The sequence below is a fragment of the Triticum urartu genome, chromosome 5A, assembly GCF_056163025.1.
Source record: "Triticum urartu cultivar PI428250 chromosome 5A, HENAU_Tu73, whole genome shotgun sequence".
In the NCBI taxonomy this organism is placed as follows: Eukaryota; Viridiplantae; Streptophyta; class Magnoliopsida; order Poales; family Poaceae; genus Triticum; species Triticum urartu.
In genome coordinates this window covers 585,973,353-585,997,672 of record NC_141877.1, presented here as the reverse complement: position 1 = coordinate 585,997,672, position 24,320 = coordinate 585,973,353, and the positions used below count along the sequence as shown (strand labels likewise).

At 44.1% G+C, this 24,320-nt stretch overlaps 3 pseudogenes; 2 read left to right on the top strand and 1 right to left on the bottom strand.

Annotated features, from left to right (window-relative positions):
- Nucleotides 1-6,647: 6,647 nt before the first annotated feature.
- On the top strand, nucleotides 6,648-7,755 carry LOC147973087 (putative protein FAR1-RELATED SEQUENCE 10; annotated as a pseudogene).
- A 124-nt stretch (nucleotides 7,756-7,879) lies between these two features.
- LOC147973086 (protein FAR1-RELATED SEQUENCE 5-like) lies at nucleotides 7,880-9,725 on the top strand (annotated as a pseudogene).
- A 1,350-nt stretch (nucleotides 9,726-11,075) lies between these two features.
- The window catches only part of LOC147973085 (protein FAR1-RELATED SEQUENCE 1-like), a 32,599-nt pseudogene continuing 19,354 nt past the window's right edge, over nucleotides 11,076-24,320 (bottom strand).

Genomic DNA, 24,320 nt, shown 5'->3' with positions numbered 1-24,320 from the left:
CATTCCGTTAGCTTAGCACCCGATCCTTTAGTATGTTGCTATTGCTTTCTTCATGACTTATACATGTTCCTATGACTATGAGATTATGTAAATCCCGTGTGCCGGAGGAACACTTTGTGTGCTACCAAACGTCACAACGTAACCGGGTGATTATAAAGGTGCTCTACAGGTGTCTCCAAAGGTACATGTTGGGTTGACGTATTTCGAGATTAGGATTTGTCATTCCGATCATCGGAGAGGTATCTCTGGGCCCTCTCGGTAATGCACATCACTTAAGCCTTGCAAGCATTGCAACTAATGAGTTAGTTTCGGGATGATGTATTATGGAACGAGTAAAGAGACTTGCCGGTAACGAGATTGAACTAGGTATTGGATACCGACGATCGAATCTCGGGCAAGTAACATACCGATGACAAAGGGAACAACGTATGTTGTTATGCGGTCTCACCGATAAAAGATCTTCGTAGAATATGTAGGAACCAATATGGGCATCCAGGTCCCGCTATTGGTTATTGACCGGAGACGTGTCTCGGTCATGTCTACATTGTTCTCGAACCCGTAGGGTCCACACGCTTAAGGTTTCGATGACAATTATATTATGAGTTTATGCATTTTGATGTACCGAAGGTTGTTCGGAGTCCCGGATGTGATCACGGACATGACGAGGAGTCTCGAAATGGTCGAGACATAAAGATTGATATATTGGAAGCCTATGTTTGGATATCGGAAGTGTTCCGGGTGAAATCGGGATTTTACCGGAGTACCGGGATGTTACCAGAACCCCCCGGGAGATATATGGGCCTTAGTGGGCCTTAGTGGAAGAGAGAAGAGGCAGCCAGAGATGGGCCGCGCGCCCCTCCCCTCCCTTGGTCCGAATAGGACAAGGAGAGGGGACCGACCCCCCTTCCTCTTTTCTCTCCTCCGCGAATCCTATTCTAACTAGGAAAGGTGGGGGAGTCCTATGAGTAGTACTCCTCCTGGCGCGCCTCCTCTTGGCCGGCCTCCCCCTTGAGCCTTTATATACGGAGGCAGGGGCACCCCCTAGAGAAAAAAGTTGATCCACGTGATCATATTCTTAGCCGTGTGCGGTGCCCCCTTCCACCATAGTCCTCGATAATATTGTAGCAGTGCTTAGGCGAAGCCCTGCGACATTAGTACATCAAGGTCGTCACCACGCCATCGTTCTGACAGAACTCTTCCCCGACACTTTGCTGGATCGGAGTCCGGGGATCGTCATCGGGCTGAACGTGTGCTAGAACTCGGAGGTGCCGTAGTTTCGGTGCTTGATCGGTCGGGCCGTGAAGACGTACGACTACATCAACCGCGTTGTGCTCACGCTTCCGCTGTCGGTCTACAAGGGTACGTAGATCACACTCTCCCTTCTCATTGCTATACATCACCATGATCTTGCGTGTGCGTAGGAAATTTTTTGAAATTACTACGTTCCCCAACAGTGGCATCCGAGCCTAGGTTTTATGTGTTGATGTTATATGCATGAGTAGAACACAAGTGAGTTGTGGGCGATATAAGTCATACTGCTTACCAGCATGTCATACTTTGGTTCGGCGGTATTGTTGGACGAAGCGGCCCGAACCGACATTACGCGTACGCTTACGCGAGACCGGTTCTCCTGACGTGCTTTGCACATAGGTGGCTTGCGGGTGACAGTTTCTCCAACTTTAGTTGAACCGAGTGTGGCTACACCCGGTCCTTGCGAAGGTTAAAACAACACCAACTTGACAAACTATCGTTGTGGTTTTGATGCGTAGGTAAGATTGGTTCTTGCTTAAGCCCGTAGCAGCCACGTAAAACTTGCAACAACAAAGTAGAGGATGTCTAACTTGTTTTTGCAGGGCATGTTGTGATGTGATATGGTCAAGACATGATGCTAAATTTTATTGTATGAGATGATCATGTTTTGTAACCGAGTTATCGGCAACTGGCAGGAGCCATATGGTTGTCGTTTTATTGTATGCAATGCAATCGCGTTGTAATGCTTTACTTTATCACTAAGCGGTAGCGATAGTCGTGGAAGCATAAGATTGGCGAGACGACAACGATGCTACGATGGAGATCAAGGTGTCGCGCCGGTGATGATGGTGATCATGACGGTGCTTCAGAGATGGAGATCACATGCACAAGATGATGATGGCCATATCATATCACTTATATTGATTGCATGTGATGTTTATCTTTTATGCATGTTATCTTGCTTTGATTGACGGTAGCATTATAAGATGACCTCTCACTAAATTATCAAGAAGTGTTCTCCCTGAGTATGCACCGTTGCGAAAGTTCTTCGTGCTGAGACACCACGTGATGATCGGGTGTGATAGGCTCTACGTTCAAATACAACGGGTGCAAAACAGTTGCACACGCGGAATACTCAGGTTATACTTGACGAGCCAAGCATATACAGATATGGCCTCGGAACACAGAGACTGAAAGGTCGAGCGTGAATCATATAGTAGATATGATCAACATAGTGATGTTCACCAATGAAACTACTCCATCTCACGTGATGATCGGACATGGTTTAGTTGATTTGGATCACGTAATCACTTAGAGGATTAGAGGGATGTCTATCTAAGTGGGAGTTCTTAAGTAATATGATTAATTGAACCTAAATTTATCATGAACTTAGTACCTAATAGTATCTTGCTTATGTATGTTTGATTGTAGATAGATGGCTCGTGCTGTTGTTCCGTTAAATTTTAATGCGTTCCTTGAGAAAGCAAAGTTGAAAGATGATGGTAGCAATTACACGGAGTGGGTCCGTAACTTGAGGATTATCCTCATTGCTGCACAGAAGAATTACGTCCTGGAAGCACCGCTGGGTGCCAGGCCTGCTGCTGGAGCAACACCAGATGTTATGAACGTCTGGCAGAGCAAAGCTGATGACTACTCGATAGTTCAATGTGCCATGCTTTACGGCTTAGAACCGGGACTTCAACGACATTTTGAACGTCATGGGGCATATGAGATGTTCCAGGAGTTGAAGTTAATATTTCAAGCAAATGCCCGGATTGAGAGATATGAAGTCTCCAATAAGTTCTATAGCTGCAAGATGGAGGAGAACAGTTCTATCAGTGAGCATATACTCAAAATGTCTGGGTATAATAATCACTTGATTCAAATGGGAGTTAATCTTTCAGATGATTGCGTCATTGACAGAATTCTCCAATCACTGCCACCAAGCTACAAGAGCTTCGTGATGAACTATAATATGCAAGGGATGAATAAGACTATTCCCGAGCTCTTCGCAACGCTGAAAGCTGCGGAGGTAGAAATCAAGAAGGAGCATCAAGTGTTGATGGTCAACAAGACCACTAGTTTCAAGAAAAAGGGCAAAGGGAAGAAGAAGGGGAACTTCAAGAAGAACAACAAGCAAGTTGCTGCTCAAGAGAAGAAACCCAAGTCTGGACCTAAGCCTGAAACTGAGTGCTTTTACTGCAAGCAGACCGGTCACTGGAAGCGGAACTGCCCCAAGTATTTGGTGGATAAGAAGGATGGCAAGGTGAACAAAGGTATATGTGATATACATGTTATTGATGTGTAACTTACTAATGCTCGCAGTAGCACCTGGGTATTTGATACTGGTTCTGTTGCTAATATTTGCAACTCGAAACAGGGACTACGGATTAAGCGAAGATTAGCTAAGGATGAGGTGACGATGCGCGTGGGAAACGGTTCCATTTTGAGCTTAAACGATGAGTATGACCTATGATCAAGTGTTCTCACTTGACTCCTAAGTCAATATACTCGAACATAGGTGACTATGTCACCGCCCAAATCTAGATGAAGTTCTCTTGTGTTCTTCATCTAGATCTTTCAGTTTCTTCTCTTTTCTTTTTGTTTTTGTTCTGCATTTTCTGCATTTAATTCATTGCAAATCTTTGTGAGATGCTACATGTTTAGTGAGCTGAGGTGACAAGTGTTTTTCTCTGTGTTGAACTCGGTTTCACCGACTTGTAGTTTTCGGTCCAACCGAATCTTTTCGGTACCACCGAAACATGCCACTCGGTGCCACCGACTTCACAACAGTAAAAACACTTTGCCACTTGTTCTATATTTCTTCTGATCCAGCTCTACTCAATGAATCTTGTCCTCTACAAGCATCACAGTTTTATCCATTGCTTTGTGCTGAGTCTCAAGGACCAAACCGATACGACGGATTCCAGAAAGCCCTTCTTGGAAATTGATGTCAAAGGGGGAGAGAGAGATCACATCAAAGCTTATCACCTACAAGGGAGAAAGTATTAAGGGGGAGAAAGAGATTTCCAGGGGGAGAGAATACTCAAGGATCCCAGATGCTTGATGTTCAAGAGGAGAGATGTCACATGTCTTTTTTTGGGGGAAAGACATGTTCATATGTGCTTATTTGCATTAAGTTCTATCCATTTGTATCTTTCAGCTCTGATTTTCTGTTCCCTATCTTCTCCCAATATCCCATGTAAGATTCAGGGGGAGCAAGACACCTAAGGGAAAGAAATCAGTCAAATTCATTGCATATCTTTACTCTTGGGGACATGTTGAATCCATTGTGGTACCTGGTACTCACTCTCTACATGTCATCCCAGTCTTGGTAGTATTGTGGCTTGTTTGGTTTGCTCTGGCTAGTGGAGGTACCTGTGTTATCTAACCTTGTTTGTGCAGGTTCATTCCATCCTAAGCCAGCTAAAGAATACAAGGTAAGTGTATGCATCAAAATCATGAGTATGAGGAATTCTTGCTTATGTACATACTGTTTGCAAGGACTCGTGAGCATGAAGGTATTTTCCTTGATAATCTTTTACTCTGATGCATATGGCCAAGATACATGTAACACATTGCCTACTCTGTCATGGTTATGCTCTCACATGCCTCTATATTTCACATTTACATGAGTGCATACATGTAGGGGGAGCCTATGCTTGTTACATGTCCTTCCAAAGCTTTACTTGCTGTTCTTTATATCTTTATCTAAAGCTTTGATGTATGTTGCCATAAATTACCAAAAAGGGGGAGATTGAAAGCACAAGTGCTCCCTAGGTGGTTTTGGTAATTAATGACAACATATCTCTTGTTGGACTAACAATTTTACCTAGTATGTTTCAGACAAGTTCAACAAATTAAGTGGCATGGACTAAAGGATGTGGAACCCCTTCAAGGTGCTAAGGACAAAGGATTGGCTCAAGCTTCAAGATCAAGACTCTACATTTTATATTTCAGTGATCCAAGATCACATTGAGTCTATAGGAAAAGCCAATACTATCAAGGAGGGATGAGGTGTTGCTTAATGGCTTGCTTGCTCAAAGTGCTTAGTGATATGCTCCAAAACCCTCAACTACCTTCCCACATCCACATATGACCTAAACCAAAAATCAAACTCGGCCCCACCGATTCCTTCTATCCAGCGCCACCGAGTTCAGACGTCATAGCCACTGCCAAAACCCTAATCAATTCGGTCTCACCGATGGGATCTCGGTCTCACCGAGATGGGCTTGCAAACTCTCTGTTACCTACTGCAATATTTTTGGTCCCACCGAGATATGCAATTGGCCCCACCGATTTTGCTTGGCACCCTCTCTGTTTCACTTATTACCCAAATCGGTCCCACCGAGTTTGAGTAATCGGTCAAACTGAGTTTTGGATTTACCCTAACCGTAGCACATCGGTCCCACCGAGTTGATCCAGTCGGTCCCACCGAAAACCCTAACGGTCACTAGGTTTGCTAAATTAGTCCGACCGAGTTTCTCAATTCGGTCTCACCGAGATTGGTAAATTGTGTGTAACGGTTAGATTTTGTGTGGAGGCTATATATACCCCTCCACCCACTCTTCATTCGTGGAGAGAGCCATCAGAACATACCTACACTTCCAATACAGATTTTCTGAGAGATAACCACCTACTCATGTGTTGAGGCCAAGATATTCCATTCCTACCATATGAATCTTGATCTCTAGCCTTCCCCAAGTTGCTTTCCACTCAAATCTTCTTTCCACCAAATCCAAATCCTGTGAGAGAGAGTTGAGTGTTGGGGAGACTATCATTTGAAGCACAAGAGCAAGGAGTTCATCATCAACACACCATTTGTTACTTCTTGGAGAGTGGTGTCTCCTAGATTGGCTAGGTGTCACTTGGGAGCCTCCGACAAGATTGTGGAGTTGAACCAAGGAGTTTGTAAGGGCAAGGAGATCGCCTACTTCTTGAAGATCTACCGCTAGTGAGGCAAGTCCTTCGTGGGCGATGGCCATGGTGGGATAGACAAGGTTGCTTCTTCGTGGACCCTTCGTGGGTGGAGCCCTCTGTGGACTCGCGCAACCGTTCCCTTCGTGGGTTGAAGTCTCCATCAACATGGATGTAGGATAGCACCACCTATCCGAACCACGGGAAAAACATCCGTGTCTCCAATTGCGTTTGAATTCTCCAAACCCTTCCCTTTACATTCTTGCAAGTTGCATGCTTTACTTTCCGCTGCCTATATACTCTTTGCATGCTTGCTTGATATGTATTGTGATTGTTGAAATTGTGCCTAAACTCCACTTAAACCGAAAAAGCTTAAAAACTGCAACTTTAGCATTAAGTGTCTAATCACCCCCCCTCTAGACACATCTACTTCATGGTCCTACACCGCCGATGTGGAGTAGCCAGATCCATTGGTGTCGATGGACGCCCGACGGTCAGCACCAGCCACCAACGACTCTTCTTGCGCCGTTGTGATCGGCAACCTCGGTGATTCTTCAGAACAAAACAAAATCCCCCGCAAGAGGGCGCATTCGCCGACCCAGTCCGCCGAGTCCACGAGAAAGGTGAACATAGAAGCGCTGGGGTGGACCAGAAGGTATATATGTAATTTATATCGAATGGAAAAAAATGTTCATCCTGAAATATCTCCATGTTGAAAATTTTTGTACAAGATGGAAAAATATGTCCGTAAAATAAAAAATGGTACAACTACTGTTGGTAGTCAGAAGCGTTGTTTGAAAATGTGACTGTACTAAAAGACAGCAGTTTGAAAATTTCAGGCTCCGAATTGGGCGTGCACCTCTGGATAGGGCACCATGTGCTGATAGAGTCACCCCTTTAGAAGAAACCATAAGGAAATTGCTGACAAACCTACGGATAACGTAGTGAAGCCCGAGATTGGGATGAGTTTTGATTCTCTTGGTGAAGCATATGATTTTTGTAACCTATACTTTTGGGAGCTTGGATTTGGTATAAGATATGGTAAGAGTCGTTTGAGTGTCGAGAGAACAAAATGTATGCAAGAGATTGTGTGTGGATGCTCGGTGAGTACTTAACATATTTACTTTGGCATTCTAATTGGTATGTGTAGCTCTAGACTTCAAGTTATGTTGTGATCTGACAAAAATGAGGAAAACATTGCAGGGGAAACCAGAGCAACAAAACAGCCGGTCCTGCCGCTGCGAGTGCCCTGCGATGATCAGATTACTAAGAGCCGCAGACAATGGGTGGTACATTGTTGAGCATAGGTCCAGTCACAACCACTCACTCTCTCTTACTTGCGGTGAAAAGGTTCATTGGCCGGGTCACAAGCACATAGACGTTTACACAAAAGATTTGGTGAAACAGCTTAGGGTGAACAATGTGAACCTCAACAAAGTTTATAGCATAATAGGCAGCTTCTTCGGGGCATCACAAAAAGTTCCTTTCACAAAGAGATCGTTACGCAATCTGTGTGGGCGACTTAGTCGGGATCAGGCTGACGATGATGTGAAAAAAACGCTAGCAAGTCAGGACCAACTTGTATGACATGCCCTTTGGGTTATTTGTTGGCGTGAACAATCACTTCCAAAGCATAATACTTGCTGGAGTCCTTATGTGTGATGAGCAAGCGGAAAGCTTCCAGTGGGTTTTTTCTGAATTCGTCAACATAATGGGCCGTAAACATCCAGACAATATTGACAGGTATGTGCCAAGCTTGAATGTGTGCAACCATATGTAGGTGTGCCTTGTTATATAAAAGCATTCATTTTGACCGTGTTCTTTCTACTCTGCTATGCTATTTGTAGACTAAGCAAGGGCCATGGAGGTAGTGATAAAGAGTGAACTTCCTGGGACTGTGCATAGATGGTGCAAATGGCATATACTCAAGAAAGCAAAGGAGAACCTTGGCCCTCTGTACATCAGCAAGAGCGAATTCAGGGCTGAATTCCACAAAGTGGTGAATCACATGATAACTGTGGAAGAATTTGAGACGGCATGGGGTATACTAGTCGAGAAATATAATCTGAAGAGCCACAATTACATGACAAATCTATACGAGATACGTCGGTAGTGGGCGAAGCCATACTTCAAAGGTGTATTCTGCGCCAAAATGACCAGCACGCAGCGGAGCGAGAGTGCAAACAATATGCTGAAAATGTACATGCCACCGTCATGCCCGATGCATGTGTTCGTTCATTAGTACATGAGTCTTCAATTTGACAGGGAATCAGATGAGAGCTACCAAGAAAAGAGGACACGGATTGTAAGCAAAAATATATTTGCATCACCTTTAATTTTTCTCTCTCTCTCTCATTTGAAGGTTTATTTATGTACTTTTGCTCTCTTCTCAGAGTGGAGCTGTGATGAGGACAAACATTGCTATCGAGAGGCATGCAAGTAAAATGTATACAAGGAGGATGTTTGAACAATTTGGTGAGCATCTGTTTGAAGGGGGGTCGTACCAGGTCGAGGAAGTGGAAAATAAAAAGAAGTATATCGCAAGGCACTACAACGCCGAAAGACGAGAAAGGTGAAGTAAGGTGGAATATGAGGTGACAATATCAGACGAGGGGGATTGGTCCGAATGTGAGTGCGGGCAGTTTGCCCACATGGGAATGCTTTGCTGCCATGCATTGAAGGTTTGTTGATAGCTATGAACTTATCTATGGGTTGTCAACTTGTCATCGCTCGTCCTCGATATCAGACATTGCATACTTACATAATAGCTAATTTGCACAGGTGATGGACCACATTGGCGTACAGGAGATACCCAAACGACACATTCTAAAAAGGTGGACAAAAGATGCTAGGGACATCTTGCCACAACACATTGCTCACTTCCAAAGAGACCACGCTTCTCATCAATCTTTTACTTGCCGGAACTCAACTCTGTACCTGCACGGTATGGAGCTGGTGAGGATTGGGGACTCATTGGTCCCTGCATACGAGCTTGTGCTTTTTTTGGGAGGTTGAAAGACTTAATCGCACTCCGATGGCGGAAAACAGAGATGGACTAGGTATCAATGACATGATAGCTGTTGAAGCAAGTAGGAAAAACAATGTTTCCGCTGTAGCATTCCTGGAAAAGGACACTGAAATGGTTGACAATGAGAACATCATGACTGCATCTGGCAGCTGGGACGCGCTCGCTGCACTGTCAGCTCCAAGCAAGAAGCGTGCAGTTGGCTGGCCATGTTCGAGCAGAGATAAAGCCCCATACGAAGGGTTGAGCAAACAGACAAGGTTATGCAGTATATGCAACCTCCCAGGGCATAAGAGAACCACCTGTCCAGAGAGAGGTGATTTGCCAATGCCACCGCGCAAACCTGTTACGTCCTGCACGAGGCCTCTTGTCCCAAATGCATTTTAAGGCTTCCAAATAAACTTAAAATGACATGTGTAACACTAGAATAATCAACAATGTTGTACTTTGTGCCCTGTGGACGTAATTCAACACTTTGTTTCCTCCAGTCTGTAAACTGATTCTTTTCCAGTTAGAAGTTGAGTTTGTCTGAACGAATGAATCTGAATATTGCAACCACAATACTATGCATTTTGGAATCTGAATCTTCCTCTTATGGCTGAGCGATGCTGAATTGCATATGAATCAGCAGATTGGTGCTGCATGCTGGTGACACAATAGAAGTTCCAAAAAAAAATTCATGGTAATTCCCTGCTGGCATTTTTTGAATATGGATTGCTGGTGCAAAAATTAATGCGTTCCTCCACGTGTCAATGGCTTTGTCTCCAGGGGAGCGCACGTATGCGGGGCATGCATTCAAATTTGAAACACAATCTGGCGCTCGGATGTGGACTGCTCTCAGTACTTAAGCTGCTATGGGGGGCGTGGACGAGAGGGAGTGAAGTCTTCGCAACTAGCTACCGCTCTGCTTCAACAGCTGCGTGTGACAACCATGGCGCCGGTGTTCAGTGAGCACCCGGGGGCCGGTTCGGCAAGCACAGGAACGTAACTGATCCATCCATGCTTATCTTGATCCGCCACGGAGTGAACGCTTAGCACCGATTAAATGCGCGGGGCCCATCATCATATACAGAGTGCGAAAAACGGCAAAAACGCTCTGAAATATGTATGTACACGTCAATCCCGGGAAAGACCAACGGATGGGATTCCGGCTTCATCTGTGCCCACGATCAGAAACGAATTTTCGGAAATAGCACTACTACTAATCAATGTATCAAAATAGAAAGACGAAAATTCGTTTCTGATCGTGGGCACAGATGAGGCCGGAATCCCATCCGTTGGTCTTTCCCGGGATTGACGTGTACATACATATTTCAGAGCGTATTTTGCCGTTTTTCGCACTCCGTATATGATGATGGGCCCCGCGCATTTAATCGGTGCTGAGCGTTCACTCCGTGGCGGATTAGGATAAGCACGGATGGATCAGTTACGTTCCTGTGCTTGCCGAACCGGCCCCCGGGTGCTCACTGAACACCGGCGCCATGGTTGTCACACGCAGCTATTGAAGCAGAGCGGTAGCTAGTTGCGAAGACTTCACTCCCTCCCGTCCACGCCCCCCATAGCAGCTTAAGTACTGAGAGCAGTCCACATCCGAGCGCCAGATTGTGTTTCAAATTTGAATGCATGCCCCGCATACGTGCGCTCCCCTGGAGACAAAGCCATTGACACGTGGAGGAACGCATTAATTTTTGCACCAGCAATCCATATTCAAAAAATGCCAGCAGGGAATTACCATGAATTTTTTTTTGGAACTTCTATTGTGTCACCAGCATGCAGCACCAATCTGCTGATTCATATGCAATTCAACATCGCTCAGCCATAAGAGGAAGATTCAGATTCCAAAATGCATAGTATTGTGGTTGCAATATTCAGATTCATTCGTTCAGACAAACTCAACTTCTAACTGGAAAAGAATCAGTTTACAGACTGGAGGAAACAAAGTGTTGAATTATGTCCACAGGGCACAAAGTACAACATTGTTGATTATTCTAGTGTTACACATGTCATTTTAAGTTTATTTGAAAGCCTTAAAATGCATTTGGGACAAGAGGCCTCGTGCAGGACGTTACAGGTTTGCGCGGTGGCATTAGCAAATCACCTCTCTCTGGACAGGTGGTTCTCTTATGCCCTGGGAGGTTGCATATACTGCATAACCTTGTCTGTTTGCTCAACCCTTCGTATGGGGCTTTATCTCTGCTCGAACATGGCCGGCCAACTGCACGCTTCTTGCTTGGAGCTGACAGTGCAGCGAGCGCGTCCCAGCTGCCAGATGCAGTCATGATGTTCTCATTGTCAACCATTTCAGTGTCCTTGTCCAGGAATGCCACAGCGGAAACATTGTTTTTCCTACTTGCTTCAACAGCTATCATGTCCTTGATACCTAGTCCATCTCTGTTTTCCGCCATCGGAGTGCGATTAAGTCTTTCATCCTCCTAAAAAAAGCACAAGCTCGTATGCAGGGACCAATGAGTCACCAATCCTCACCAGCTCCATAGCGTGCAGGTACAGAGTTGAGTTCCGGCAAGTAAAAGATTGATGAGAAGCATGGTCTTTTTGGAAGTGAGCAATGTGTTGTGGCAAGATGTCCCTAGCATCTTTTGTCCACCTTTTTAGAATGTGTCGTTTGGGTATCTCCTGTACGCCAATGTGGTCCATCACCTGTGCAAATTAGCTATTATGTAAGTATGCAATGTCTGATATCGAGGACGAGCGATGACAAGTTGACAACCCATAGATAAGTTCATAGCTATCAACAAACCTTCAATGCATGGCAGCAAAGCATTCCCATGTGGGCAAACTGCCCGCACTCACATTCGGACCAATCCCCCTCGTCTGATATTGTCACCTCATATTCCACCTTACTTCACCTTTCTCGTCTTTCGGCGTTGTAGTGCCTTGCGATATACTTCTTTTTATTTTCCACTTCCTCGACCTGGTACGACCCCCCTTCAAACAGATGCTCACCAAATTGTTCAAACATCCTCCTTGTATACATTTTACTTGCATGCCTCACGATAGCAATGTTTGTCCTCATCACAGCTCCACTCTGAGAAGAGAGCAAAAGTACATAAATAAACCTTCAAATGAGAGAGAGAGAGAAAAATTAAAGGTGATGCAAATATATTTTTGCTTACAATCCGTGTCCTCTTTTCTTGGTAGCTCTCATCTGATTCCCTGTCAAATTGAAGACTCATGTACTGATGAACGAACACATGCATCGGGCATGACGGTGGCATGTACATTTTCAGCATATTGTTTGCACTCTCGCTCCGCTGCGTGCTGGTCATTTTGGCGCAGAATACACCTTTGAAGTATGGCTTCGCCCACTACCGACGTATCTCGTATAGATTTGTCATGTAATTGTGGCTCTTCAGATTATATTTCTCGACTAGTATACCCCATGCCGTCTCAAATTCTTCCACAGTTATCATGTGATTCACCACTTTGTGGAATTCAGCCCTGAATTCTCTCTTGCTGATGTACAGAGGGCCAATGTTCTCCTTTGCTTTATTGAGTATATGCCATTTGCACCATCTATGCACAGTCCCAGGAAGTTCACTCTTTATCACTACCTCCATGACCCTTGCTTAGTCTACAAATAGCATAGCAGAGCAGAAAGAACACGGTCAAAATGAATGCTTTTATATAACAAGGCACACCTACATATGGTTGCAGACATTCAAGCTTGGCACATACCTGTCAATATTGTCTGTGGATGTTTACGGCCCATTATGTTGATGAATTCAGAAAAAAACCCATTGGAAGCTTTCCGCTTGCTCATCACGCATAAGGACTCCAGCAAGTATTATGCTTTGGAAGTGATTGCTCATGCCAACAAATAACCCAAAGGGCATGTCATACAAGTTGGTCCTGACTTGCTAGCGTTTTTTTCACATCATCGTCAGCCTGATCCCGACTAAGTCGCCCACACAGATTGCGTAACGATCTCTTTGTGAAAGGAACATTTTGTGATGCCCCGAAGAAGCTGCCTATTATGCTATAAACTTTGTTGAGGTTCACATTGTTCACCCTAAGCTGTTTCACCAAATCTTTTGTGTAAACGTCTATGTGCTTGTGACCCGGCCAATGAACCTTTTCACCGCAAGTAAGAGAGAGTGAGTGGTTGTGACTCGACCTATGCTCAACAATGTACCACCCATTGTCTGCGGCTCTTAGTAATCTGATCATCGTAGGGCACTCGCAGCGGCAGGACCGGCTGTTTTGTTGCTCTGGTTTCCCCTGCAATGTTTTCCTCATTTTTGTCAGATCACAACATAACTTGAAGTCTAGAGCTACACATACCAATTAGAATGCCAAAGTAAATATGTTAAGTACTCACCGAGCATCCACACACAATCTCTTGCATACATTTTGTTCTCTCGACACTCAAACGACTCTTACCATATCTTATACCAAATCCAAGCTCCCAAAAGTATAGGTTACAAAAATCATATGCTTCACCAAGAGAATCAAAACTCATCCCAATCTCGGGCTTCAATACGTTATCCGTAGGTTTGTCAGCAATTTCCTTATGGTTTCTTCTAAAGGGGTGACTCTATCAGCACATGGTGCCCTATCCGGAGGTGCACGCCCAATTCGGAGCCTGAAATTTTGAAACTGCAGTCTTTTAGTACAGTCACATTTTCAAACAACGCTTCTGACTACCAATAGTAGTTGTACCATTTTTTATTTTACGGACATATTTTTCCAGCTTGTACAAATTTTTTCAACATGGAGATATTTTAGGATGAACATTTTTTTCCATTCGATATAAATTAGATATATACCTTCTGGTCCACCCCAGCGCTTCTATGTTCACCTTTCTCGTGGACTCGGCGGACTGGGTCGGCGAATGCGCCCTCTTGCGGGGGATTTTGTTTTGTTCTGAAGAATCACCGAGGTTGCCAATCACAACGGCGCAAGAAGAGTCGTTGGTGGCTGGTGCTGACCGTCGGGCGTCCATCGACACCAATGGATCTGGCTACTCCACATCGGCGGTGTAGGACCATGAAGTAGATGTGTCTAGAGGGGGGGTGATTAGACACTTAATGCTAAAGTTGCAGTTTTTAAGCTTTTTCGGTTTAAGTGGAGTTTAGGCACAATTTCAACAATCACAATACATATCAAGCAAGCATGCAAAGAGTATATAGGCAGCGGAAAGTAAAGCATGCAACTTGCAAGAATGTAAAGGGAAGGGTTTGGAGAATTCAAACGCAATTGGAGACACGGATGTTTTTCCCGTGGTTCGGATAGGTGGTGCTATCCTACATCCATGTTGATGGAGACTTCAACCTACGAAGGGAACGGTTGCGCGAGTCCACGGAGGGCTCCACCCACGAAGGGTCCACGAAGAAGCAACCTTGTCTATCCCACCATGGCCATCGCCCACGAAGGACTTGCCTCACTAGCGGTAGATCTTCACGAAGTAGGCGATCTCCTTGCCCTTACAAACTCCTTGGTTCAACTCCACAATCTTGTCGGAGGCTCCCAAGTGACACCTAGCCAATCTAGGAGACACCACTCTCCAAGAAGTAACAAATGGTGTGTTGATGATGAACTCCTTGCTCTTGTGCTTCAAATGATAGTCTCCCCAACACTCAACTCTCTCTCACAGGATTTGGATTTGGTGGAAAGAAGATTTGAGTGGAAAGCAACTTGGGGAAGGCTAGAGATCAAGATTCATATGGTAGGAATGGAATATCTTGGCCTCAACACATGAGTAGGTGGTTATCTCTCAGAAAATGTGTATTGGAAGTGTAGGTATGTTCTGATGGCTCTCTCCACGAATGAAGAGTGGGTGGAGGGGTATATATAGCCTCCACACAAAATCTAACCGTTACACACAATTTACCAATCTCGGTGAGACCGAATTGAGAAACTTGGTCGGACTAATTTAGCAAACCTAGTGACCGTTAGGGTTTTCGGTGGGACCGACTGGATCAACTCGGTGGGACCGACGTGCTAGGGTTAGGGTAAATCCAAAACTCGGTTTGACCGGTTACTCAAACTCGGTGGGACCGATTTGGGTAATAAGTGAAACAGAGAGTTGGCCAAGCAAACTCGGTGGGGCCAATTGCATATCTCGGTGGGACAAAAAATATTGCAGTAGGTAACAGAGAGTTTGCAAGCCCATCTCGGTGAGACCGAGATCCCATCGGTGAGACCGAATTGATTGGGGTTTTGGCAGTGGCTATGACGTCTGAACTCGGTGGCGTCGGATAGAAGGAATCGGTGGGGCTGAGTTTGATTTTTGGTTTAGGTCATATGTGGATGTGGGAAGGTAGTTGAGGGTTTTGGAGCATATCACTAAGCACTTTGAGCAAGCAAGCCATTAAGCAACACCTCATCCCTCCTTGATAGTATTGGCTTTTCCTATAGACTCAATGTGATCTTGGATCACTGAAATATAAAATGTAGAGTCTTGATCTTGAAGCTTGATCCAATCCTTTGTCCTTAGCACCTTGAAGGGGTTCCACATCCTTTAGTCCATGCCACTTAATTTGTTGAACTTGTCTGAAACATACTAGGTAAAATTGTTAGTCCAACAAGAGATATGTTGTCATTAATTACCAAAACCACCTAGGGAGCACTTGTGCTTTCAATCTCCCCCTTTTTGGTAATTGATGGCAACATACATCAAAGCTTTAGATAAAGATATAAAGAACAGCAAGTAAAGCTTTGGAAGGACATGTAACAAGCATAGGCTCCCCCTACATGTATGCACTCATGTAAATGTGAAATATAGAGGCATGTGAGAGCATAACCATGACAGAGTAGGCAATGTGTTACATGTATCTTGGCCATATGCATCGGAGTAAAAGATTATCAAGGAAAATACCTTCATGCTCATGAGTCCTTCTTGCAAACAGTATGTACATAAGCAAGAATTCCTCATACTCATGATTTTGATGCATACACTTACCTTGTATTCTTTAGCTGGCTTAGGATGGAATGAACCTGCACAAACATGGTTAGATAACACAGGTACCTCCACTAGCCAGAGCAAACCAAACAAGCCACAATACTACCAAGACTGGGATGACATGTAGAGAGTGAGTACCAGGTACCACAATGGATTCAACATGTCCCCAAGAGTAAAGATATGCAATGAATTTGACTGATTTCTTTCCCTTAGGTGTCTTGCTCCCCCTGAATCTTACATGGGATATTGGGAGAAGATAGGGAACAGAAAATCAGAGCTGAAAGATACAAATGGATAGAACTTAATGCAAATAAGCACATATGAACATGTCTTTCCCCCCAAAAGACATGTGACATCTCTCCTCTTGAACATCAAGCATCTGGGATCCTTGAGTATTCTCTCCCCCTGGAAATCTCTTTCTCCCCCTTAATACTTTCTCCCTTGTAGGTGATAAGCTTTGATGTGATCTCTCTCTCCCCCTTTGACATCAATTTCCAAGAAGGGCTTTCTGGAATCCGTCGTATAGGTTTGGTCCTTGAGACTCAGCACAAAGCAATGGATAAAACTGTGATGCTTGTAGAGGACAAGATTCATTGAGTAGAGCTGGATCAGAAGAAATATAGAACAGGTGGCAAAGTGTTTTTCCTGTTGTGAAGTCGGTGGCACCGAGTGGCATGTTTCGGTGGTACCGAAAAGATTTGGTTGGACCGAAAACTACAAGTCGGTGAAACCGAGTTCAACACAGATAAAAACACTTGTCACCTCAGCTCACTAAACATGTAGCATCTCACAAAGATTTGCAATGAATTAAATGCAGAAAATGCAGAACAAAAACAAAAAGAAAAGAGAAGAAACTGAAAGATCTAGATGAAGAACACAAGAGAACTTCATCTAGAGTTGGGCGGTGACATAGTCACCTATGTTAGAGTATATTGACTTAGGAGTCAAGTGAGAACACTTGATCATAGGTCATACTCATCGTTTAAGCTCAAAATGGGGTTACCATTTTTTGTTTAAGCATCTTGATGTATTCACATCTTGTTGAGTTGCTTTGACTCATGTCTTGGAGTAAAGCTTCTCTAAGATGGAATGCCATACCTTGGGTGGTGGTGTGGTTCTTGCTCATGTAGTTGAACTTGTGTGGCTGATCAAGGTTGATGTAGCTCATCAAGAGTTGGGAGCACCACTTGGAGTTTGAGTTCATCTACCTACATGGGTTAGTTCTTGCAAGGAAGAGCACTTGTGTATCCAAAAATGACAATCATGAAGCTCAACATAGAATTTGTCAAAGGATATGTTTGAATGGTTTTGTGCTTCCTTGTCTTCAACCACCATTGTGTAGAGACTTGGTGATGTAGAGATTGCTCAAGATGTGAGTGAGTCACAATCTCATGGAATTAGATTCAACCAAGCACCTACATGGGTTAGACAACATGCAAGGTACAAATGTATCCAAGACATAAGATAGTCATCATAAGAGATATGTCCTGGATTAGTCATAAGCTCATGTCTTGCATGTATCCAATGGAGTTCCTACTCCAAGTTCGAAGCATCAATAATGTTCAATTCACCTCTCAACCTGCAAAATACTTTCTCATCAAGAGGTTTAGTAAATATATCCGCTAATTGCTTATCGGTGCGAACATGCTTAAGATCAATGTCACCCTTAGCAACATGTGTTGGGGAACGTAGTAATTTCAAAAAATTTCCTACGCACACGCAAGATCATGGTGATGTATAGCAACGAGAAGGGAGAGTGTGATCTACGTACCCTTGTAGACCGACAGCGGAAGCGTTAGCACAACGCGGTTGATGTAGTCGTACGTCTTCACGGCCCGACCGATCAAGCACCGAAACTACGGCACCTCCGAGTTCTAGCACACGTTTAGCTCGATGACGATCCCCGGACTCTGATCCAGCAAAGTGTCGGGGAAGAGTTCTGTCAGCACGACGGCGTGGTGACGATCTTGATGTACTAATGTCGCAGGGCTTCACCTAAGCACTGCTACAATATTATCGAGGACTATGGTGGAAGGGGGCACCGCACACGGCTAAGAATATGATCACGTGGATCAACTTTTTTCTCTAGGGGGTGCCCCTGCCTCCGTATATAAAGGCTCAAAGGGGGGGGGGGGGCGGCCGGCCAAGAGGAGGCGCTCCAGGAGGAGTCCTACTCCCTTCGGGAGTAGGACTCCCCCTCTTTCCTAGTTGGAATAGGATTCGCGGAGGAGAGAAAAGAGGAAGGGGGACCGGCCCCCTCTCCTTGTCCTATTCGGACCAAGGGAGGGGAGGGGTGCGCGGCCCATCTCTGGCTGCCTCTTCTCTCTTCCACTAAGGCCCACTAAGGCCCATATATCTCCCGGGGGGTTCCGGTAACCTCCCGGTACTCCGGTAAAATCCCGATTTCACCCGGAACACTTCCGATATCCAAACATAGGCTTCCAATATATCAATCTTTATGTCTCGACCATTTTGAGACTCCTCGTCATGTCCGTGATCACATCCGGGACTCCGAACAACCTTCGGTACATCAAAACGCATAAACTCATAATATAATTGTCATCGAAACCTTAAGCGTGCGGACCCTACGGGTTCGAGAACAATGTAGACATGACCGAGACACGTCTCCGGTCAATAACCAATAGCGGGACCTGGATGCCCATATTGGTTCCTACATATTCTACGAAGATCTTTTATCGGTCAGACCGCATAACAACATACGTTGTTCCCTTTGTCATCGGTATGTTACTTGCCCGAGATTCGATCGTCGGTATCCAATACCTAGTTCAATCTCGTTACCGGCAAGTCTCTTTACTCGTTCCGTAATACATCATCCTGCAACTAACTCATTAGTTGCAATGCTTGCAAGGCTTAAGTGATGTGCATTACCGAGAGGGCCCAGAGATACCTCTTTGACGATCGGAGTGACAAATCCTAATCTCGAAATACGTCAACCCAACATGTACCTTTGGAGACACCTGTAGAGCACCTTTATAATCACCCAGGTACGTTGTGACGTTTGGTAGCACACAAAGTGTTCCTCCGGCACACGGGAGTTACATAATCTCATAGTCATAGGAACATGTATAAGTCATGAAGAAAGCAATAGCAACATACTAAACGATCGGGTGCTAAGCTAATGGAATGGGTCATGTCAATCAGATCATTCAACTAATGATGTGATCCCGTTAATCAAATGACAACTCTTTGTCCATGGTTAGGAAACATAACCATCTTTGATTAACAAGCTAGTAAAGTAGAGGCATACTAGTGACACTCTGTTTGTCTATGTATTCACACATGTATTATGTTTCCGGTTAATACAATTCAAGCATGAATAATAAACTTTTTATCATGATATAAGGAAATAAATAATAACTTTATTATTGCCTCTAGGGCATATTTCCTTCAGTCTCCCACTTGCACTAGAGTCAATAATCTAGATTACACAGTAATGATTCTAACACCCATGGAGCTTTGGTGCTGATCATGTTTTGCTCGTGGAAGAGGCTTAGTCAATGGGTCTGCTACATTCAGCTCCATATGTATCTTGAAAATCTCTATGTCTCCCACCTGGACTAGATCCCGGATGGAATTGAAGCGTCTTTTGATGTGCTTGGTTCTTTTGTGAAATCTGGATTCCTTCGCCAAGGCAATTGCACCAGTATTGTCGCAAAAGATTTTCATTGGAACCGATGCACTAGGTATGACACCTAGGTCGGATATGAACTCCTTCATCCAGACTCCTTCGTTTGCTGCTTCCGAAGCAGCTATGTACTCTGCTTCACATGTAGATCCCGCCATGACGCTTTGTTTAGAACTGCACCAACTGACAGCTCCACCGTTTAATGTAAACACGTATCCGGTTTGCGATTTAGAATCGTCCGGATCAGTGTCAAAGCTTGCATGGACGTAACCGTTTACGATGAGCTCTTTGTCACCTCCATATACGAGAAACATATCCTTAGTCCTTTTCAGGTACTTCAGGATGTTCTTCACCGCTGTCCAGTGATCCACTCCTGGATTACTTTGGTACCTCCCTGCTAGACTTATAGCAAGGCACACATCATGTCTGGTACACAGCATTGCATACATGATAGAGCCTATGGCTGAAGCATAGGGAACATCTTTCATTTTCTCTCTATCTTCTGCAGTGGTCGGGCATTGAGTCTGACTCAACTTCACACGTTGTAACACAGGCAAGAACCCTTTCTTTGCTTGATCCATTTTGAACTTCTTCAAAATCTTGTCAAGGTATGTGCTTTGTGAAAGTCCAATTAAGCGTCTTGATCTATCTCTATAGATCTTTATGCCTAATATGTAAGCAGCTTCACCGAGGTCTTTCATTGAAAAACTCTTATTCAAGTATCCCTTTATGCTATCCAGAAATTCTATATCATTTCCAATCAGTAATATGTCATCCACATACAAGATCAGAAATGCTACAGAGCTCCCACTCACTTTCTTGTAAATACAGGCTTCTCTGAAAGTCTGTATAAAACCAAATGCTTTGATCACACTATCAAAGCGTTTATTCCAACTCCGAGAGGCTTGCACCAGTCCATAAATGGATCGCTGGAGCTTGCACACTTTGTTAGCTCCCTTTGGATCGACAAAACCTTCCGGTTGCATCATATACAACTCTTCTTCCAGAAATCCATTCAGGAATGCAGTTTTGACATCCATCTGCCAAATTTCATAATCATAAAATGCGGCAATTGCTAACATGATTCGGACAGACTTAAGCATCGCTACGGGTGAGAAGGTCTCATCGTAGTCAACCCCTTGAACTTGCCGAAACCCTTTTGCGACAAGTCGAGCTTTGTAGACAGTAATATTACCGTCAGCGTCAGTCTTCTTCTTGAAGATCCATTTATTCTCAATTGCTTGCCGATCATCGGGCAAGTCAACCAAAGTCCATACTTTGTTCTCATACGTGGATCCCATCTCAGATTTCATGGCTTCAAGCCATTTTGCGGAATCTGGGCTCACCATCGCTTCTTCATAGTTCGTAGGTTCATCATGATCTAGCAGCATGACTTCCAGAACAGGATTACCGTACCACTCTGGCGCGGATCTCACTCTGGTTGATCTACGAGGTTCAGTAGTATCTTGTCCTGAAGTTTCATGATCATTATCATTAGCTTCCTCACTAATTGGTGTAGGTGTCGCAGAAACAGGTTTCTGTGATGTACTACTGTCCAATAAGGGAGCAGGTACAGTTACCTCGTCAAGTTCTACTTTCCTCCCACTCACATCTTTCGAGAGAAACTCCTTCTCCAGAAAGTTTCCGAACTTAGCAACAAAAGTCTTGCCTTCGGATCTGTGATAGAAGGTGTATCCAATAGTTTCCTTTGGATATCCTATGAAGACACATTTCTCCGAGTTGGGTTCGAGCTTATCAGGTTGAAGCTTTTTCACATAAGCATCGCAGCCCCAAACTTTAAGAAACGACAACTTTGGTTTCTTGCCAAACCATAGTTCATAAGGCGTCGTCTCAACGGATTTTGATGGTGCCCTATTTAACGTGAATGCGGCCGTCTCTAAAGCATAACCCCAAAACGATAGCGGTAAATCAGTAAGAGACATCATAGATCGCACCATATCTAGTAAAGTACGATTACGACGTTCGAACACACCATTACGCTGTGGTGTTCTGGGTGGCGTGAGTTGCGAAACTATTCCGCATTGTTTCAAATGTACACCAAACTCGTAACTCAAATATTCTCCTCCACGATCAGATCGTAGAAACTTTATTGTCTTGTTACGATGATTTTCAACTTCACTCTGAAATTCTTTGAACTTTTCAAATGTTTCAGACTTATGTTTCATTAAGTAGATATACCCATATCTGCTTAAGTCATCTGTGAAGGTGAGAAAATAACGATATCCGCCATGAGCCTCAATATTCATCGGACCACATACATCTGTATGTATGATTTCCAACAAATCTGTTGCTCTCTCCATAGTACCGGAGAACGGTGTTTTAGTCATCTTGCCCATGAGGCACGGTTCGCAAGTACCAAGTGATTCATAATCAAGTGGTTCCAAAAGTCCATCAGTATGGAGTTTCTTCATGCGCTTTACACCGATATGACCTAAACGGCAGTGCCACAAATAAGTTGCACCATCATTATCAACTCTGCATCTTTTGGCTTCAACATTATGAATATGTGTGTTACTACTATCGAGATTCAATAAGAATAGACCACTCTTCAAGGGTGCATGACCATAAAAGATATTACTCATATAAATAGAACAACCATTATTCTCTGATTTAAATGAATAACCGTCTCGCATCAAACAAGATCCAGATATAATGTTCGTGCTTAACGCTGGCACCAAATAACAATTATTTAGGTCTAATATTAATCCCGAAGGTAGATGTAGAGGTAGCGTGCCGACCGCGATCACATCGACTTTGGAACCGTTTCCCACGCGCATCGTCACCTCGTCCTTAGCTAATCTTCGCTTAATCCGTAGTCCCTGTTTCAAGTTGCAAATATTAGCAATAGAACCAGTATCAAATATCCAGGTGCTACTGCGAGCATTAGTAAGGTACACATCAATAACATGTATATCACATATACCTTTGTTCACCTTGCCATCCTTCTTATCCGCCAAGGGCAGTTCCGCTTCCAGTGACCAGTCTGCTTGCAGTAGAAGCACTCAGTTTCAGGCTTAGGTCCAGACTTGGGTTTCTTCTCTTGAGAAGCAACTTGCTTGCTGTTCTTCTTGAAGTTCCCCTTCTTCTTCCCTTTGCCCTTTTTCTTGAAACTAGTGGTCTTGTTGACCATCAACACTTGATGCTCCTTCTTGATTTCTACCTCCGCAGCTTTCAGCATTGCGAAGAGCTCGGGAATAGTCTTATTCATCCCTTGCATATTATAGTTCATCATGAAGCTCTTGTAGCTTGGTGGCAGTGATTGGAGAATTCTGTCAATGACGCAATCATCTGGAAGATTAACTCCCATTTGAATCAAGTGATTATTATACCCAGACATTTTGAGTATATGCTCACTGACAGAACTGTTCTCCTCCATCTTGCAGCTATAGAACTTATTGGAGACTTCATATCTCTCAATCCGGGCATTTGCTTGAAATATTAACTTCAACTCCTGGAACATCTCATATGCCCCATGACGTTCAAAACGTCGTTGAAGTCCCGGTTCTAAGCCGTAAAGCATGGCACATTGAACTATCGAGTAGTCATTAGCTTTGCTCTGCCAGACGTTCATAACATCTGGTGTTGCTCCAGCAGCAGGCCTGGCACCCAGCGGTGCTTCCAGGACGTAATTCTTCTGTGCAGCAATGAGGATAATCCTCAAGTTATGGACCCACTCCGTGTAATTGCTACCATCATCTTTCAACTTTGCTTTCTCAAGGAACGCATTAAAATTCAATGGAACAATAGCACGGGCCATCTATCTACAATCAAACATACATAAGCAAGATACTATTAGGTACTAAGTTCATGATAAATTTAGGTTCAATTAATCATATTACTTAAGAACTCCCACTTAGATAGACATCCCTCTAATCCTCTAAGTGATTACGTGATCCAAATCAACTAAACCATGTCCGATCATCACGTGAGATGGAGTAGTTTCATTGGTGAACATCACTATGTTGATCATATCTACTCACGCTCGACCTTTCGGTCTCTGTGTTCCGAGGCCATATATGTATATGCTTGGCTCGTCAAGTATAACCTGAGTATTCCGCGTGTGTAACTGTTTTGCACCCGTTGTATTTGAACGTAGAGCCTATCACACCCGATCATCACGTGGTGTCTCAGCACGAAGAACTTTCGCAATGGTGTATACTCAGGGAGAACACTTCTTGATAATTTAGTGAGAGATCATCTTATAATGCTACCGTCAATCAAAGCAAGATAAGATGCATAAAAGATAAACATCACATGCAATCAATATAAGTGATATGATATGGCCATCATCATATTGTGCCTGTGATCTCCATCTCCGAAGCACCGTCATGATCACCATCGTCACCGGCGCGACACCTTGATCTCCATCGTAGCATCGTTGTCGTCTCGCCAATCTTATGCTTCCACGACTATCGCTACCGCTTAGTGATAAAGTAAAGCATTACAACGCGATTGCATTGCATACAATAAAACGACAACCATATGGCTCCTGCCAGTTGCCGATAACTCGGTTACAAAACATGATCATCTCATACAAT